This window comes from Rhinolophus sinicus, chromosome 14 (genome assembly GCF_057876585.1).
Source record: "Rhinolophus sinicus isolate RSI-liver-muscle chromosome 14, RSI-T2T, whole genome shotgun sequence".
NCBI classification, from domain to species: Eukaryota; Metazoa; Chordata; class Mammalia; order Chiroptera; family Rhinolophidae; genus Rhinolophus; species Rhinolophus sinicus.
The window spans coordinates 115,963,491-115,984,470 of NC_142514.1; positions in this window are offsets into that span (position 1 = coordinate 115,963,491).

The window sequence follows — 20,980 nt, forward strand, 5'->3', positions numbered from 1 at the left end:
ACCAACCCCCTAGCGTAGCCCAGACAGACTAGTGGCTAAACAGGTAACAGCTGATGGCCACCCAGCCACAGCGGGTGGCCATCTGATTACAGCTAATGGCCATCTAATAACTGAACCAGCACCTTTCCACATGAGGCCGAGAGCCTGGAAACTGCTCTCTCGGACTATGCCCCCACACTTGGCTTTTCCTCTATACTATTAAAGAAAAGAAATATTTATTGTTTTCATGTGGAGTTAGGTAATATCACTATTGTGCTTATTTTCTTTACTATCAAATATAAGATTTTAGCCCATTTCTAACAATTGCAACTTTTTTTTCTTCTGAATCCTGTTAATAAATGTTGAAGGGTGAATTACCATATTGCAATTAAAGGAGTGCACATTCGGTGTGTGTGTGGGGGGAGTCTCTCAACTTTGGAAAAAAAAAAAAAGCACTGGTTCTCAGCTGCCACTTTCCAGGTTTCATAGATCCAAGAAGCTCATTGGCTCCAGCTGATCGGGCCTCAACTCTGACCAATCACATTCTCTCACCTTTTACTTAAGCAAGACTTCCAGGACTTGTTGGGTCTTTCAGATATTGACTGAAGGGTGGGTGGGGTGGGCCTGAGTAGTTGGATGGACACCGAGACTATCTGTTAGTTTCTCTTTTCTGTCAGTGTCTGTTTCTCCCTACTTTTCTGTTTCTGCCCCTTTTGAGAAAAAAGGAATTTCCTGCTGCTTGGCTGTGAGAAAAAAAGGCAAAATGAATCTGGAGCCTAAATGTAGTCCCCTTTCCTTTCGTCTCACTCTTATTTAGAAAATATGCCCAAGAAGTCAAAATTAGGCAACGAACTCAACCTTCTTTCCTTTTACTATGAAAAAGCTAAACTTGGTACTGAGTTGAGAGAACCACTTTGGGCTGATAAAATGCTAGAGGCTACCTCTTCAGGTGAGTCTCATTTCTCCACACTTCCTTTACTTGGCTTGTTGTGGGCTGTGGGAAAACCTGGGATGGAGGAAACTCAGAGATGAAGTAAGTTTGCTAAGAGTCTGGGATAAAAGCACTAACCTCACTTTCATCAGGAAGGTCACTTATCTTTCGTGGATTTAGTGTCCCTTACAATGGAAGGCTGCACAAAGACCTTTGTGGGTTGGCTCTGCTTCAGTTCTAATTTTAGCATAATCTCTTAAAAATAGCCTTACCATCCTTGACAGAAAAGGTTATGGCCTCTTTTCTTTCCTATTCTGACTCAAAATATCCCACATCAGAGGGAGACTATTTATATATATAGCCCATTCTCCTCCTGGTGCTTTCACCAGGCTTACTTTAAACTACCTTCTGCCCCAAGGCCATCCAAACTCTTTTTCTGGAAGGATTCAGAATCTCTAGTTCATTTGTAGAACACTGGCCTTGTCGGGGACTTATTTTTTACAACAAGGGCCGTGGTCTAAGTTAACTTTCTGATTTTTTTTTTTTTTTTCCATCCTTCTTTACCAACCCCTCTCTTTCATAGCTTGAAATCTGGGAGACACATTCATGTTCACTTAGGTTCTGATTCCACTTGTCCTGCTGGGATTTGGGAGGCAGCCCCAAGGCTAGAGAATGGTTTTACTGGACAGAATATAGTATCCCCAAATTCCTCGTATTCCTGCTCTTTGGTTTTCCGTCTTCCTTTACCTTTCGAGTTCACGACATGATACTGATTTTGGCTTCATAGGAGAAACATATGTGATCACTCTTATTGGGTATTTTCTGGGCCCTTAGATGTTCCAGTCCTTGAGATTATCCTGCCAGAAAATGAAAGGGTTAATAAATGAGGTGAGCTATTTCAAATCAAAGGAACCACTTTACAATTTAGCTAAATGGAAGGTCAGCTTCCTGGATGACCACCCTGTGAAGTCACTCAGTCCCTGCAGTCAGAGGGCTCTGTGTGTGGGTTAATACTCTGTTGTGTCTATCTTGAAATGCTTAATTTTTGAACAAGAAGCCCTCATTTTCATTTGCACTGGCTTCTGTAAATTACATAGCTGGCTGGAGATGTACGCTTGTCAAAACAAGGGGTATAACAATAATAGTTGTGACCCCACGATCACCACAGTGGGGACTCATGTCTGCTGGAACAGGGCAGGATCTGTTTTGAAACAATGACCCTGCAAGAACTAGGCAGGAGACTCAGTATTAGACTTATTGGGGGATCCCTCCGTAACTTATGTAAATATCTTACCACTATGCTATACACCTGAAACTATAATATAATGTCAACAGTAATTGAAAATTCTTTTTAATTGAAAAAAAATGGTGGAACGTATAGGTAAATCCCGGCTTAGCAGATGGAAGAAATATGTTAGAATTCATATGTACGAGATTCGGGATGGGGCGGTTGGTTATTGGAGATCTTTCTTGAGTTTTTAACTTAATTCTATGCCTCCAGACTGAAATAAGTTCAGAAATAAGATGTTAAAAGTACACATATACTCATATTCTTTTTTATAAAGACAGATCTATCTGTTCCTGCCTCTGCTATGAGTGATCCACAAACTAGAGATATCATACCAACCACATGAGTTTACTGTAAGGCTGATTTAGATAATTAAACAACAGCTATATAAGAAAATAGTAAAACCAAGATAAATGCTACCACTTTTAGAACACTAGTGTACTTTGCTAAGCATTTTGAATGGATCACACCACTTTATCCTCACAACAAAGAAAAAGGAGGCCCAATCACACCTAAATATTACCATTGAGAAAAATGAGACTCAGAGAGGTTAAGTAACATAATCTATGTAACACAGCTAGAAGTAGTAGACCTGAAATACAAGCTGAGTCTCTGACTTCAAGCTCATGTCCTTAACCACTGTACTGATATGACTATAAACCATAAATCATGAATCATATATTTATATGTAGATCTTATTGCTACTGCTGGCAGGGGACAAAAATCCCAATTATACTAATCATCCCACAGAAAGAATAATGAAAATTGGGTTGAATCATCAAATTGGTAAGAGTTCCTTGCAGGAAGGTGTCATTATGCTACTGTAGAGGATACAGACAACTCCCCCAGGAGACATCTGCACAAATAGCCCTGAAGCAGCTAAGAGGAAAATAATGGCGGAAAGGCATTCAATTAAGTCTTGATTTGCTGTTGCAGTTTCTCCTGTACTCAGTCTTCTCTAGATCTTGCAAAGGGCCCAGGTGCTTGAAGGCTGCTTAAGTACTAATAACGATGAATCCTCCACAAGTGTGTAGAAAGTCTCTAAAGACATAGGAGGGGGTTTGCAGACAAAGTTCCTTTGCTCTATTTTAGGCTTTATTTTTTGGACTAGGTTTTGGTTGACAACAAAACTGAGAGGGAGGTACAGAGATTTCCCAAGTACGCACTACTGATGGACAAATATTTTTCCTGTGAGTCCCCAAATCATGTAGACGATGTTGGATCTGCCGGCAGTTTCTGGGTGTAGGCAGGGATCGTGTCCCGTGAGACCGAAGAATGGAAACACGGACCCAGGAGAGGCAAAGAGTTTTTTAAAAGAGGAGAGTTTATTAGAGGCAGGAGAAGAGGTTGCAGCTCCAGAGCCGGAGGGGGTCCCGAATGGGGGTGCCCATGACTGAGGCAAAAGCTCTTACTTTTATACCTTCCCTTGCCTGCTTGGGGAAGGGTTGCTGTTTGAAGAAGGGAACTTTTTGAAGAAGGGAACTGGAGGCTTCTAATGAAATTCGTCTACCAGGTTTGTTCTGTTTGCCCATCCTGGAGGAATTAGCAAAGTAACCCACTCTTTATCAGATCTGCTCCATTTGTCAGGCCAAAAGGAATTTTATGATCAATCTCAAGGCCTTGTTACATTATGTCTTGGAGCAGAAGGAGTGATTTCAAAACCTGGAGTTTTAGGATATGGCTCTTTTGTTTATTCCACCAGGGACCTCCCTGTCTACCTAGGGACATGCTAGCTAACCTATGTCACTACCCCCTCACATGCATAGCCACCCTACCAATATCACTCACTCAGAATGGAATGTTTATTAGAAAGGATGAAACTACATTGACCGGTCATAACCCAAATTCCATAGTTTACCTTAGGGTTCAGTGTTGGGGTTTATACATTCAATGAATTTGGACAAATGTATGACATATCCATCATAATATCACACAGTGTTTTCACTGCCCTAAAAAGTCCCCTGTGGTCTGAGTTCCTCTGTTTTTAAGGTTTTCTGGCCTCCCGTTAGCTTTACCAAGAAAAACAGCATGTTAAAAAATAATGCAGCTTTATTATTCCTCTCCATGGAAAGTGATCAACCCCCTTCAAAGTATTGTGACAGGACATAGTCTTGGTTCTACAAGGGAGAATTGTCTTGTCTCTTTCATACCTTGGAACAAATCTGCCGGGATATCTGGGAAAGCAGTGTCACTTCTGCAGATTCATTAAGAAAAATTCTGTAAACGATGTGCTTACTGAGGGAGGGGGTAGTACACCTAGTGCAGAAAAATCATGTCTGTAGCTGTAATCACTCTCCTCTCTTAGCTCAATACTCCACAGTGACGACCCAAGGTGCAGACTTCTCTCCCAAAGTCATTCTCTGTCAATCAGGCTATCACCTTCTCTGGCCTACATTGTACCTGCTAATTCCATCCTGGCCCTTTCTTCTTGGTGTCCTCCCTTATACTTTTTTTGTTTCTTTCCTTCAAAGTCACTCTCAACATTGCTAATCCTGTCAAAACACTCCTACAAAGCCCATGCCTCACCACGAAGCTGGTTTCCCCTGACGGTGAGGCTTTCCTTATAGCCCTTTCAATGGTGATAACGTGTGTTCCAGCTGCCTGTGTCTTGTGACCTATTCTCTTGGAATCGTACTGTGACTTCCAGACTATTGCCTTCCACAATTCTCCACCCTCACACCCCCTTTCAAGACCAGCTAGTGATCTTCCTCCTTATTCTTGTTCAAAGTCCCCGGTTGACCTCTAGTTGACACCCAAATGCATTTAGTAGACCCTTGGCTCAGGCTTTCTCTCCATCTTCCTAGATAATATCAGTGTTCAACTGGACGAGCTTACTGATGTCCAAACTCCTGCTTATGGACTGAAGACGTGTGAGGTACATAAGCATCACCTAAGAAAGCTGTTAAAATTACAAAATCCTTTAACCCACCCCAAACAGCCTGAAAATATCTACTGGAAAGGAGATTTGAAAGGGATTTCCCAGATAATTCTGATCCACAAAAAGGTTTGGGAACCACTGGACTAGACGGAATTCTTCGCAAGATGGAACATTACCTTACCCAACTTCCTATCTTTGAGGGCCCGGTGCAATTATTTGCACAGTGGGGACTCCTCAAATTTGTATTGTACTCAGCTGAGATGAGTGAATGACGCAACCAGAGGGCCTCTAGGCTCACAATCCAGCAATTTTATTTTTGACCTCCTCGCTTAAGAAACTTAGTGCCATGACCACAGCCTGTGTCTTTTCATCTCTTGGAAATATTTTGTCTTTAAATTTTTTAATAATAAAAATCTACTTAGCACACTTCACTCCCTAGCTTTGCTAAATAGTCATCATCAAGGCCCCTAATTTGTAGTTGGTTCAGACCGACTCGTTTCTGATCTAACCTGACCTGCTGTGGAGAACCTTCACTCCACCTGTGCATGGAGTTAGCTGAGTTGCTCTGGTCCCAAGATTCTGCATGCTTGATAATAGACCTAGGGAGCTGAAGGGTTTTAATAAAGAAACATGGCTCTTACTGCCCACTAACAAAGCAGGCTTTGCAATCACCTTTATCATTTTTTTTCCTACTCATATAATATCTGCCTTTGTTTCCTGTTTGATGTCAAAGTCTTGTTCTAGATCCTTGCCTACATTTGTGGATACTTTTTGCTTCATGTCTCAGAGTCCATCTATACAACAAGATTAGTTCATAGAAGTAATAAAATTATTTCACAAGGCAAAGATAATCCCATTGCATAGAAATTATTTTAAAAAAATTTTTAATTTAGGATAGGATAGAACTTTCTGACCTCTGGATCTATCCAACAATGAAATGGACTGGAGCAAGGAACAGCATTTTTTATGCACAATGGCCAGTTTAAGGAAAATACTAATGAATCACATGTTAATTGAAATTGAAATCAAATCAGCCATGTTAATATAGGAGAATTAAAAACACATATATGCACACCCCTGTGTATCCATATATGGTGTATGTATACCTCTTATTTAGTTACTTATTTTGGCAAATAGAAGACAAGCGGAAAAAAAATAGCAATGCTTTTTAGCCATTATATACTAATATCTGAAGACATCTGGTTCAATTTGCTAATCAGTTGCATTTATAATTCCTCTTTCAAGGATTCATTAAAGGTAAAAGTATAAAAATCCTGCAGTTCTCCAAGGGAATAGGTGGGGTGATCCCAACAAGAGATTTTCACCAATTGCTGGAGGGTGGACAAGCGCTGACAGTCTTAACTGATGAGGCCAAACACAAGATGCCACCTCCTGGACCCACCGCATAGGCAGAGGCCCTGCTGGGAGGAGGCAGACCTACCGGGCAGTGATCAACACAGACTTCATGTTCCCCTTAGCGTGACTCAATTTTACACAAGTTTCTTCCTGATTATAGGCGCCTAGCCTGCTTTTTCTTACAGCATTTATTTGAGAAAACTTGCCATTATAAATTCTTTCTCTGCCCCTTTGAGATGTAAATGTTCTCCCAGCCTCCTACCAGCTTAACAACCCAGAAATCTTTCTCAAGGACCTGGAAGCCATCCCTTTGAAATGTAATCATCAAGGAAGATAGGACCTTTATCTCCCAGTCTTCATATCCTAACCTGATAAGCAAACACAGATGGCCTAATCACATGACCAACCTCCTTCTTTATATCCCCCAGTAATTTCCCACCAGCTCACCCCTGCACTCAAAAACTCTTCTGCCTTTTTTCTCAATGGACTTGAATTCAGTCTTTCAACTCTTCTGCAATAATCTTGATCTCTATCGCAAAAGTCTCCCTTGTCTAACTCCATCCAGTACCTTTCTTTCTTTCTTTCTTTCTTTCTTTCTTTCTTTCTTTCTTTCTTTCTTTCTTTCTTTCTTTCTTTCTTTCTTTCTTTCTTTCTTTCTTTCTTTCTTTTCTTTTTGTTGTTGTTCTTGTTGTTTTGCAGCAGAATCTAAATAACTAGCCCTTGTGTGGTGATGGAGTGCTGGGTCAGAGGAAGGTGAGTCAAGTACACCCCAACACTGCTTTCGCCTCCAGTTTTCTAGAAAAGTTTTCTTCCTGTGCTACCAGGGCTGTTTTTGGTTTCTGCAGGTCTCCTGCCTGTCCCTCTAGTGGGTCTTCCCCTCCATGTGGGATCCAGTCCTGGCCTCCACACCCACCTGCCCCAGTCCATCCTGCCTTGTCAAATCCTACCTGCCTCAAAATTAGAAATTCTAGAAAAGCCCCATCTAAGTGGTTGCCCCAGAGTCTTTTTTGCCCTTACCTGTGCACTTGCATGTAGTGAAAGGCTGTTTGAAATTAGATTTAACTGTATAGCCACATTTGCATGGCTAACGCAAGTATTATGCTGGTGCAAAAGTAACTGCGGTTTTTGCAATTTCTTTTTTTAAATCTTTTAAACCACAATTACTTTTGCACCAGCCTAATAGAAGACAAATGTTATAGAAGAGATTGTTTCACTAAGCAGGAGGCTAGCCTATGATAACCTTAAAATCATCCCCTATCATAGTTTATCATCATGCTTAGTATCTAAGAATATGTTTGGCAGAAACAGAAATGTTACAAAGATTGTAGAGTTGACTGTATGGTGTCAGGTGGGTACTAGACTTATTGGGGGGATCACTTTGTAAGTTATATAAATGTCTAATCATTATGCTATACACCAGAAACTAAATGTTGAATGTCAACTCTAACTGAAACTTTTTTTTTAAATTTAAAAAGAATAGAGACCTATCATTTCCCTCCTAAAAAAAATTATCGAGTTGAGATTGCCAGTGGATGAATATGAACTTGATGGATGGGAATCCCTTCAGAATATATATGTATATCAAGTCATCACATTGTACATTTTAAATATATTGCAATTTTCTCAATTATTCTTAATAAAATAAATAATAAAATCAAAACAACATTATGGGGTAAAAAGTATGGCTGCATCTCCCATCTTGGGAATTTGGTTACTACCAACCCCTTCCTCACTAGCTACTTCTTTAAGTCTAGGATATGTACTTTTGAAAGAGAGTGGAGAGGCACACACAGAATTTATATTTTTATGGAAGAGCAGTGATGAATTTTAGTACAGATTATTGCCCTATCTATGTGATGCCTAAACAATGAGTATAAAAGTGATCAATCATTCAGTTGTTTCTTGGCTCTGCATGATACAACTAAGTGGTTTGTCTGATTTCCCCATCTCCACCCCCAAATTGAATTGAAATAAATTGTGGAACTGTAGCTACAACTAGATATGTCCATCAATGTCGTTAATAGTTGCCCACGTAGTCCTCTGAGGTATGTTTGGAAGGTTTTTGCCCAAATGCTCATATCCATCAGCCCATTGTATATGAAAGGTACTCTACATTATTCTTTGAATTAAATCAGATTCTTTGAAAGAAAGACACCTTAATCTTTAGTTACAGTCATCACTGGTGCTCATTAAAATGCAACTGTTGATTGACAGAAATGAAGTAGGTCAATATCAATGGCAGCGTAATGAAGACGCTTCCAGAGGTAGACTACTTCTCAGACTGTCCTGAATGAGGTGAAGTGGGAGTGAAGAAATGGAAATAGAATCAAAAGGTTTCGTAAGGACCCCAGAGTGATCAAAGCTCAGTCCTTTCCCCCAATTAATGTAGCTTCCTGGAATTACATAGTTCTCATTGTAAAGGTAAACTGAATGTTATGACGTGTCCATAAACTGATTATGGGGTTAGCTTGAACTTCCTTAATCCCCACTCTAAACATCATGCAGATCCTGGGGAAATCTTCAAATTAGTACCACACGTACCACTCCCCCCAACACACACACACACACACACACACACACACACACACGCACACACACCTTCTGAATCAGCCCAAAAGGAAACTCTACTCCCTCTTGCTCTCTGCACAATGACTTTACTGCAGCCATTTTCATTTTCTCTGCTGATATCAGGGTAGCTAGAATAATGAAAGCCGCTCTTCCTGATCATAAGGTTTTATAAAACTGTGTCTCCCAGATTTTACTGCATTTTATAGTTAAGACACCTGAGGCCTGGAGAGGTTACATGGCTATTTCCTTAAAGTCACACAGCTAGTTGCTGTCAAAACCTGGCATTGAACTCAGCCTCAATTATCAGTCCAGTGCTCTTTCTGATAGATCAGCCTGGAAAAAAATCTGGCTTGTTTTGTCAATACAATGTGCCTGTGATTCCTGGAAACTGCACAGACTGCTACATTGCTTTTTCAATAGCTAATACAGTTTCTCATGAAAGCATATTCTTCTCGTTCAAAATAAATTAAATGGCATAATCTTCCCATAAACTGGATTTAGTAACATATTCTCTATGATAAACAACATTCAAATCGGAATCACCTCCTCTGCAATGTGAAATTGAAATTTACGTTTCATGTGTTATCTGTTGATGACGATTGACTATAAATGTTAAGACCACTTAGTAAGAAAATAAACCACTCAGGAGGTAACATAATACACAGCAATTTTTATAAATCTCTTTTTATCTCGCCTTTCCACTGGTTTGGAAGAATTAAAAAGGACATCGAAAATGCATTAGATAAATTGTGATATTAACAATGGCATTAAAATTGTTGTCATGATTTGTGAAAACATGAAGAATAAAAACATATCTTGGGACTGAAAATATAAGTTTAAGAAAGCGGTTTTCTCAAGGGTCAGTTGGGGGTGAAGATCATTGATCGGTGGCAAGGTCAGTGCTTGCCACCAAAGCTGCCAGGGCCCACAGCACAAGCCCAGGGTTTGCAGGGTCAGGGCTGCCTGTGTATGCAGCTCTCTCAAGATCCATCACATCCACATGGGTGGTGTAGGAAGCCATAAAACCAGACCTGAAGCTCCTCCCACAACAACGTCCCACAGCACTCAAGAAACGAAGAAGAACCAGGGAAATGCAAGTAGGAAGATCGGAAGGACACAAAATTTGACCACGCCAGCGTTACATTTAGCTTCTAGAAATTACTTCTTCAGTTTTTCTATCAAGCATGCGCCAAACATTCCCAATCCCTTCTTCCGGTTTTTCTGCAAAGATCGTATTGGGAAGGATATTTCTAAGGTGTTAAAGGAATCGTTCCTACTGTTAAGGTAAACAATCAACTCCTTAGCTAAGTTTATGCGAACAACGGATACTGAATTTTCTACAACTTGCCCTAAGCTAAGCTTACTTGTCATTTTTCTTTTTTTGGTTTCAGCTTCATGTTGCCTGCAACGTATGGTGTATAAGTGTTTCCTACTAAGCATGTAAATTTTAAGGTCATCCTAAAGTCTACAAATTTTTTCCAGGAAGTTAATCTGTAAACAAGGTGTTATCTGGCATGCAAATTGAGTCATAAAGTTGCAGGTAGTTGTAAAGACAAATTTCTTTCCGACTGCCGGCTCCTAATGCTGGAACATAATTTGTATGATATATCAAATGAGGCAATCATTTTTGTAAGCAAATGAGTGGGATTTTGCACTTGATCCACAGAAATTTATTGAGCGTTTATACACAATGATATAATTTGCAATGTGCTTTAATGGTCATTTTAGTAGCCATATAAACTACCATCAAGATGTACAACAACGAAACCTAAATTTGAATGGCATTCCTCTTCTTTTTAGAAGCTATTATTTCATGAAGAAAGAATTTTTTTTCCCCCCACTCTTGGTATTTGATTAAATAACATTATTCCACATTAGGGCTGCCACATTATTTCACACTAGACAGCTGTGCAGATTGGGGCATGAGTCACCCCAATATAAGTGGCACAGTAGCCTAGACCTATGCAGAGTTCTGCCTTCATAACCGACTATGGCAACCCTCTTCATAAAGAGTAAACTATAAAATGTGGCACTTTTAATCCAAATCTCTCTTCAGTGCCCATCTGCAGAAGGGATGGACCACTTTGTGGTGTACTGGAGCCACCTTTAGCTGGCTTATGAGAGATGAATGTGCATGTTTCTTCCAAACTGTATGTTCCATAACAACATGTTAGTAGCATGAAGTAGGCCATGGAGGCAATATTTATACCATAGAAATCTGAAAACACTATAAATCAAGGCTTTTAATTTTATTTCCCCAGAGAGCTGTTTAACACTTACCTACACACCATTGGAGTCTTTGCAGTGGAGAACTGGACAGACTTTCTAGGTTATATTGGCAAATATCAGCTAAAAATGTAGGTTCACATACTTTGCGTGGAAAGATAGAATTTAAATGCTGCTCCCAGCTATCTCTACTTAACAGACAGATGAACTCTCCAGAAGAAAAATGTAAAAGAGTCACATTCCTACCTTAAGCTGAATCAAGGGGCCATTCATAAGGAAAGACAAAACACTTGAAGCATTCAAAAAGCCCGAAAGAACAAGTAAATAAGTCTGACCATCTCTGAAGGGAAGGGGAAAAAAAAAAAGGTATAATCTTTTCACTCCCTGGCATAGACACCTTAGCTCTTTTACTGAAGATATTCTGTATTTGTGAAATCCAGCAGTGAAGTTTCGGGTTTTCAATTTGCACCATATAATCCGCATTGGCCTTAGCTATCCTCAACTCACCACTGTCATACTCTAGGACATTCTCTTAATCTCTTAGCATCTCACCTACCAAAGACATTGATGCATCATAGAAGTTGCAAGAAAATCATTATCAAAATATAAGCAGAGATTCAGAAGTTAAAAAGTTTTCAAAAAATAAACATTTTTATGTATAATAAAAACTTACTATATTGTCTGTAATGTACTTTCAGATGTTTTAGCATGAGATATATAATCTATGTTTAACTTTAATCGTCACGTACAAATGAATAGTTAATATCTAAAGTAAATTAATCAGAAGTCTACACTTCAGGATTTGTTAGTTAGCATTTGAAAAACCACAATCCAATATGCACACTAATGTTCATTGCAGCATTATTTATAATAGCCAACCTAAGTGTCTGCCTATAGACAAATGGTCAAAGAAAATATAGTACATATATACCATGGAATATTACTTGGCCATAAAAAATGAAATCTTATCATTTTTGACAACATGGATGAACTTAAAGTGTGTTATGCTAAATGAAATAACTAGAAGACAAATACCATATGACTTCACTTATATGTTGAATCTAAAAAACAAAATAAACAAATAAAACAAACTCATAGATACAGAGAATTAATTGATGGACACCAGATAGGAGGGGTTTGGGAAGATGGGTGAAAAAGGGATTAAGAAATACAAATTAATATTAACAAAATAGTCACAGGGTTGTAAAGTACAGTATGAGGAATATAGTCATTGTAAAACCTATGTATAGTATCAGGTGGGTCCTAGACTTATGTGGGGGGATCACTTCATAAATTACATAAATATCTAACCACTGCACTGCACATCTGAAACTAATATAAAATAATATTGAATGACAACTATAACTGAAAAATTGTCATAGTGATGTAAAGCACAGCATAGGGAATATAGTCAATAATAATTATGTATGCTGCCAGGTGGGTGCTAGACTTACTGGGGGGGAACACTTTATAAGTTATATAAATGTCTAACCACTATGCTGCACACCTGAAACTAATATTATATTGAATGTCAACTGTAATTAAAAAATTTTAAAAATCCCAATCCACATTCCAGAAGCTACTGTAAGAACTTCCACTACCATCTAATCAATACCAGAGCAATTACTTTTAACATCCCTTATGTTAATTAACATAATTTTTCACTAGAGAAATGAATAGTGTTCAAGATATGATTGGTTGGAAAATTACATAGGCTCCTCCAACTTTGTATGAAAAAGTAAGACTACAGCAAACCCAATAACCTAATACTTTCATATTCGTACCACTAGTCTAGAACCCCATGTGGTCTGGTGTCTACTTCACTCAACTAAAGGGAGGTCTCTGTCTCCTGATCTAAATACAAGGCTGGCTGAGCCTGCCATGAGAATATTCCATCTGCCTTGCAATTCCATCCCAAGGGAAACCCATTCTTTTTCTCCTGGTCATCCAGCTATACTACAGTTACCAAACTGCCCTATAATTAGGTGATGCCACGACGGTTACTTCTGCCCAGAGCAATGTGGGCAGAACCACTAGGTGGAAGAAGCCTCAGTCTTTGAGTGATTGAATAGAACAAACTTTCCACCCCTAATGACCTGCATTGTCTGTGACCAGAATGAGATATAAACCATTATTATATTTAACCATACAAACTTGGAGATTACATTATGTTACAGCAATTAGTTTACTCGGTCGGATGCAGTTAGTAACAATATGGTAAAAGGAAGTTTAGAGGAAAAACAACTAATGCAATTTATGTCTGCAATAAGCATACAGAGATTTTTCTACTATAAGAAATGTCTACAGTCAATGCCTCAGGAAAGAAAGAACATTTACTATTGAAAGTGGCTAAATCAAAGATATAAATCTTGATAATCCCTCTCAAACTGGATGACTCTTTGGATGCCGTTAAGTAGAAAGCCTAGGTATGGTAAGACAGTTTGGATGTCCTCCTATTCCACAGCCAACTCTTCCCTTTCCTCCTCCTAGAAAAACTCAGTAAGAATTCAGCACAAATTTATAATAGATGAGTAATATTCAAATGAAATCCAAAATAAGATGAAAATTAGCACCTGTTATTTTGAGTCAAAAATCAAGTATTTTTTTGGAATAATATACTGCTTGTTGACTTTCCTTTTCCCTTAAAGAGATTCTGAAAAAGATCAGCAATAAAATGATTGATCTGATGCATTTTTTTTTAAAATACTGACATCATTAATAGAATAAGCAACTTTATTCAATAAAATGTTGTATAAAATCTGATATGCAATAGTCTTTAAAACTCAATCCGTAATATTCAAGAGCAACTATACCTCAAAGGATTGCTCCCCTAGTCCTCAAAGCACAAGGAGAACAAGACCAATTTAGATATTCACTCATTACTATCAGACACTTTCAAATTATATCCTATTTGCATTTAGTATATTGCTCTGTGGTCCATGTAACTTTTATTTTTAAAAAATGATTTTTTATTTTATAATAGTTTTAGATTTACAGAAAAGTTGCAAAGTTAGTGCAAAGATTTCCACGTCACTTTTACCCAGTTTCCCCTATTGTTGTCTTTTGTTGTCTATTGTTGTGACCATGGTGCATTTGTCACAACTAACAAAATCAACATTGGCATGTTATTATTAACTGAACTGAACTTTATTCAGATTTCAATAATTTTTCCTCAATGTCTTTTTTTCTGTTCCAAGATCTCATCCAGGGTACTACACTACATTGAGTCATTATGTCTCCCTTGCCTTCTCTGGTCTGTGACAGTTTCTCAGACTTTCCTTGTCATTAACCTGAATACTTTGAGAACTAGTCAGTTTTTATGGGAACTCAGTTGGTTTTGTTCAATGTTTTTCTTGTGTTTATACTGGAATCATGGTTTTGGGGGTAAAAGACTAGAAATAAGTGCCATTCTCATCATATCATGTCAAAAGGATATGCTATCAACATGACATCATTGATGATGTGGGCCTTGATGATCACTTGGATGAGATAATGTTTTCCAGGTCTTTCTACAGCAGAGTTACCCTCATTCCTCAACCCTTTCCAAACTCTATTCTTTGGAAGCAAGTCATTAAGTGCAACCCACAGTCAATGAGGCTGGAGTATGGGGGGTGGGGCATAAGAGAAGGTAAAGAGGAGCTAAGGTGCACCTCTTGGAGGGGAGGCGTACCTATCTGGAATTCTTCTGTAAGGAAGAATAATCTCATGTATGTATTTATTCAACCATTTATGTCAATATGGACCCATGACTATTTTATACCTTACATTATAATCCATCATACTTTATTGCTAAAATTGTTCATTGGGAGTACTCATTTTACTTTTGCAAATGTATATTTCTGTAAATACTGTTGAAGGCTGAAGAAGTTCCAAAGTTTCATTTTTAGAAGTAACAAAAAGATGAAAATTTTGTTTTATAGGAAATGTAACTTTAGGAAATCAGCAGGAGCAATTGATAAAACAAGGGTGACTCTTTTAACTTTGTGGATCCATATTTAATAAGAAAGGACAAGTAAATCCTTGAATACTTTATCTCTGAAAATTATTCCAGTTGAGGAAAAACGTATATTAAAACTTCTGATATTTTTATGTTAACTGTAATTGAAATATTTTTTTAATTAAAAATTTCTGAGGATAATTTACCACATACAAAAATGTTTTATCCAAAGGTAGTGGATCAAGGTTGCATTTTATGTCGTTAAGATGAGGCTGCAACAGAATTTGGGGGAGGGAGATAGAAGTACAATATTTAAATGGAAGGGAATCATTTTTCAGTGTTTTTCAAACTGCAGGTCACAACCTATTTAGTGGGTTGTGAAACCAAGTTAGTGACTCTCAATCAGCATTTTTTCCCCAAAGTTCAGAAAATTCTAATAGATATTAGAATAGAAAATTTATAAATACATATATTAAGGTTCTATGGAGAAACAGAATCAATAGGATGTCTATATGTATGTGTATATATATTTATAGGTGTGTATATATGTATTCACATCAATAGAGATCTATGTCTGTATCTATTTATATGTTCATAGTGAAGGATTTATTTTACGGATTGGCTCCCATGAGTGCAGAGACTGGCAAGTTTAAAATCTGCAGTGTAGGCCACAGGCTGGGAGAACCAGCAGTTCAAGTTTCAGTTTGAGTCCAAAGTCATTCTGCTGGCAGATTTCCCTCTTCCTCAGGGGAGGTCAGGCTGTTATTACATTAAGGCCTTCAACGTATTAGACCCACAATATTATGGAGGGTAATCTACTTTCCTCAAAGTCACCAATTTAAATATTAATCTGATTCAAAAAATACCTTCATAGAAACATCTGGAAGAAATTTGGTCAAAAATCTGGGTACCGTGGCCTAGACAAGTTGACACATAAAATTAATCATATCATGTGGTAAGAGGAAGTGTTTTTCACAAAACTTTTTCTTTCCTAGGCATGGATAGAAGATTGTTTTATCTTAATGTTTATAACTTCACTGCCTAGCCTGGTGCATTGTACAAGGTAAACATCCAATGAATGTTTAACTAAATTACTTTCATAGACAGGAATAACAGCTGTTATTTTTGAGTGACTTCTACTGGAGACATTTTAAGTACATTTTTCTTTTTATATTCTCCCAATGACTCCATAAAGCGAGAATTATTTTATAAATCAAACTGACACTCAAAAGTTAGGTCAACTAGCATATGGTTATATCGCTGGTAAACTGTAGAAATTTGAACTCAAGACTGTATGTCTTCAAAGCAAATGTTCTTCCCTCTGTATCAGGAGTAGTAAATAGATCCTGACTGCCTACTCCAGTCAATTTTGTTGAGAAATAAGTTTCCATGTGGGCTCAGCAGAGAAGGGAGCCTTTTTGTCCTGAGAGCAGAATAACGTGTGCATAGTTGGTATCTTCGCTTCCCATTACACTGTGTTTCAAAAATGACATGCAAGATAAAGTGAGCAATTTACTCAAGGTCATTGTTCAATATGATAAGGACAGAATTTAAAATTCACCAATCTTCAGCACTGAATATAAAATCGCATTGTTTATTTCTTTCAGGATCTCATTAGCGCTTCATGTAAGTAGTTTAGTTCGGTGTGGGGAGACATGACTGAGAAATATAACCTTGTCTGGCAAAAGACAGAGAAAATAAAATAACTTTTGCACTTTTTTCTTTAAAGCCATCACAATGTCTTTGGCACAGTCCCTTTATACATAGGAGCTTAACTCTAAGACTCTCTTTGGACTCTATGCTTCAAGACCAACTTACAAAAAGATTATTTTAGTAATTCAGCAGAAAAAAAAAAATACCTGTGCATGAAATCTAAGACATAGTCACATTATCTCAAATTTAATTCCTCAATAAGTTACTCATTCCTTTCAAATCCTATGATTTTTTTTTCCTCCCTTTCTTAGACCATAAGAATTACTATCTATTTCATCCTGCATATCTTTTCCTACAACATGGCTTATAAATGTGAGAGAACCAGTGCAGTTTCCCAGGAAAAAAAGGTTACCTGCAGCCACACTTTTATATATTTTTCTTATACATTCATGTTCTGTGCTGTTAAAGAGTTTGGCATTTTCTTTTAAACTGTGAGATTGATTTTAGATGTGTGCATGGCAGCACTGCATATCCTCTTTGATAATCACAGAACTTTGTAGGTAAATTCATTTCACCTCCCTGAAATACATGAAGGCAAACTTTTTAAAACACAGTTCTAAAATCCACGTAATGCATTATTATTCCTGTAGTGATAGCCAAGCAAAGAATATTGGTTGAATTCTCCAAAGATCCCCAAATTTTCAAATACAAGTCACTATAGTGGCCATTTCCACCAATTAAGAGTTTACTGAATGAGTGTCCCTGGTTTAACAATCCATTGAATATGGATGACGAAAGCGGTGCTTTTGTATAAAAGTCAGAGTATTTTATTTCTCCATCAGTACTTACTTGTGATGTGAAAACACTATGGAAATTAATAGAATTGTTACTTAGGAATCTTACCTCACTATTTTCCATTTCATTTCCTTTGGGAAGTCTTGCCAAAAAATTAAATGGATAACCAAGAATAGAGTTGGTTGACAACTAAGTCAGTAACTGTTGTTAAATGGCAGAGAACAAGCAAATTTTCCCCAGAGGTGTCTTCTTACATGCGTCTCTGAATCAGCCATCTGCTCAGGGGGCCAAGAGGTGATGATTCATTTCAGAGCCTCATTTTATCGCTCCAAAATTGTCTTACCTTCTATGTACTCTTTCACAAATACGTAAAAGGAAAAGGAAGAAATATTGTCAACTTCACTGAATTTATTAATAAAACAAATATAAATAAAAGTGGTGTCCTTGCTCATGCAGTTAACATACATCTGAGATGATCTACACCAGCAAGTAATGTAGGAATTATCACCTGAGGTATCTGAAACAAGATTGCACAGAGCTCTTGTGAAATAACTTATCAGAAGACCAAACAGGGAGAGAGGAATATACGCATATAGAGTGTGTTGTTTGTTCTTTTGCTCCTTTGAGGCTAAGGCCCACTTTGTATTTCCCGTTCATTCTTCCTAAAACAAAATCTGACAAAAATCATACTAATAGAGAGTAACTCTTTAAAGTGAAAAAAAAAGTTAAGCTAACAAGCCATTTACATACTGTCTGATTTGAAAATCACAACTGTTTTGTGAAATGCCTATAGATAAGACTACCATTATTGCACTCATTTTATGAAATTTAAATATGTTAAATAGTTAAAGATTACAAAACCAGTTCTAGTTATAGAGGTGGGGTTAGCATTTAACTCTCATCATCTCCTCTTTTAATTACTATCCCTCAAAGCCACTCAAAACCTATGTAACAGATTTGCTAACCTGCAAACAGTTTTGTCATCCTGGATGAACCCCAAACACTTTTACTTTGTAGAATTTCCTAGACTACAATGAGAATGCAGATGGGGAGCACCAACCCAGATTAAAGAGTGACTCTCTAGAAGACATAACTTCTGAGCTGAGTCTCAAAGCACATGTAGGAGTTAGTGAGGGGAAGAAACAGGGGACTAGGGAAAGACAGTCTAAACAGAAGCAGTCACATATATAAAGACACATGTATCTGAGAGACAATGGTTTACTCACAAGCTATAGAGAGAAAGAATACCAAAGAATAATGTTTCTTTCTATGGCATCCATCTATCCTGTAGGGCTTGTGCTGCTCTGTGTGTACCTCACCTCTTGCCATTAGACTGCAGGCTCCCAGGAGATAAAGATCCCACCTGTCACATCTTTGTATCCCATAGAGCACTTCCCAGGTTTCGGCGCTCAGTAAATTTGATGAATAGATAAATGAACGGTGTGATTTAAAAAAGTTATTAACCTCACCAAATCTTTTTTCTTTTTTTTTCTTTTTTTTTTTTTTTATCACCCATTGCACAGGTAATACTACTCCTTATCTGGTACGGTTAATACAAGAATTGAATAAGAAAATGCCTATAGAGATGGCATGATACACAGAATACAATCAGAGCTCAATAAATCTTAGTTCATGCGAATTATTGGTGCAAGTGCTTGTGTTTATGTTCAAGACAATGCTCGATGCAAACTGATAAAATCACCATTCAGAATAGAAGCCAACATGGAAGCCCCTGCAGGAAGCAGTGAGTTTCCTCTAATCCTTCTTCCCATCTTTACAACCTTGGAGATGATGCTTCTTATACATCTTTTCAATATGAAAAGAAAATCAAATAAGAGGCCAGACACAAGCTGTCATCTGACCTCTTGCTACACTATGCCTAGGTCAGTACTGAAGAGGAGTTTTAGCTTTGCAAGAATATTCAGTAGTGAAGGCAAGTGAGGGGATTCATTCCCTCTTCTGTAGAAGAAATTTGGATTATTCAGTATTTTTCTATGCAGGAGTGGAAAGTACTTCATTAGTGGTGAAAAGTAAAAAAAATATATATTTTTTTAATTTCAAAGTCTAAGCTAGTCAGAATCCCAAACTAATAAGAAATGAGCCTTGATGGAAACAAAATGCATGTATTTTATTTTTGAACTTGTATATTTTTCACTGAGCTTGTGTCTGAGACATATAAAGATATAATTTTATTAATATTAGTAGCTTACATTTTTTGAGTTTTTACTATATCATTATTTCATTTGATCCTCCTAATGATCCTGTGAAGTAGGTATTATTATTAATCTCACTTATAGATCAGGAGACCTAGGCTCACGAGATTAAATAACTTGCTCAAGGTCACATGGAAAGTGGCAGGCTGGGATTGAAGTCCAGCTCTTATTCTATACCTAGTACTTTGAATCTCTATGTTGTACTAGTGGAACTACCAGTGAATGAATAAATATATGAATACATGAATGAATGAATGAATGAATGAATGAATGAATGAATGAATGAATGATTCTGACAATTGATTCTTTTTTATTCACATTATTTTTAAAATCGAATTATGTAAATCATATTTCTTTTTACAACGATAGCTGCATAAGGTTTTTCATTCAACAGGATCGTGACGTAGCAGGCATAATACGATCAGAATATCCTCAAGAAAACTGGCTCTAATTAAAACAGTGTAACTGGGCAAAGGACAGTGGTTTCCCAAGGGCCTCAAAGATTATAGGTAAGAGGCCCTTCCTATTTTTGTGCAGAAGCAAGTCATAAATACTCCTCTTGACAAAAGTACAATCATCTGAACACTCCAGCAATCCTATTACGTCACCTCTTCTTCAACTTAAATATCTTTTGACAGCTAATATAAAATGTTTATGATCTATGCTCATAGCAAGCTCTGAAAACCACAGAGGGAAGGTTCTGTGGTATTCTACAGTAGTTCACCTTGCACATGAGACCAGCATTTTCTTGGGGAAAGAAGACAAACAGAGCTTAGAGTTTGTACACATCTTCAGAAGTCCAGTGTTACAGAGAGAAAAAAGGGTCAGGAATTAATGCCAATGAGTCTGAAACTATTGGGATTGTGTGTCTCTGGCATTAATATGGAAATCCTTTCCTGAACTTTAAATTTAGAATACTTCCTCTTCGGTATTAAACAAATTAAAAACTTCTCTTTATGAATGTTGATTTCCACGTCCCACCTCCTACTTCCTACCTCCTCTTCAAATAAATGTAGAGTAGGTTGGGTCTCATCCCAGCAATGAGAGGAAAGGGGTGAGGGGATTGTATGAGGGAGGAGTGAGAATCCTGTCCCTCTTACTTGGCCAGCGCCCAGGGCTACCATATTGCATACCTCCAGAGCATCCATTCACATCG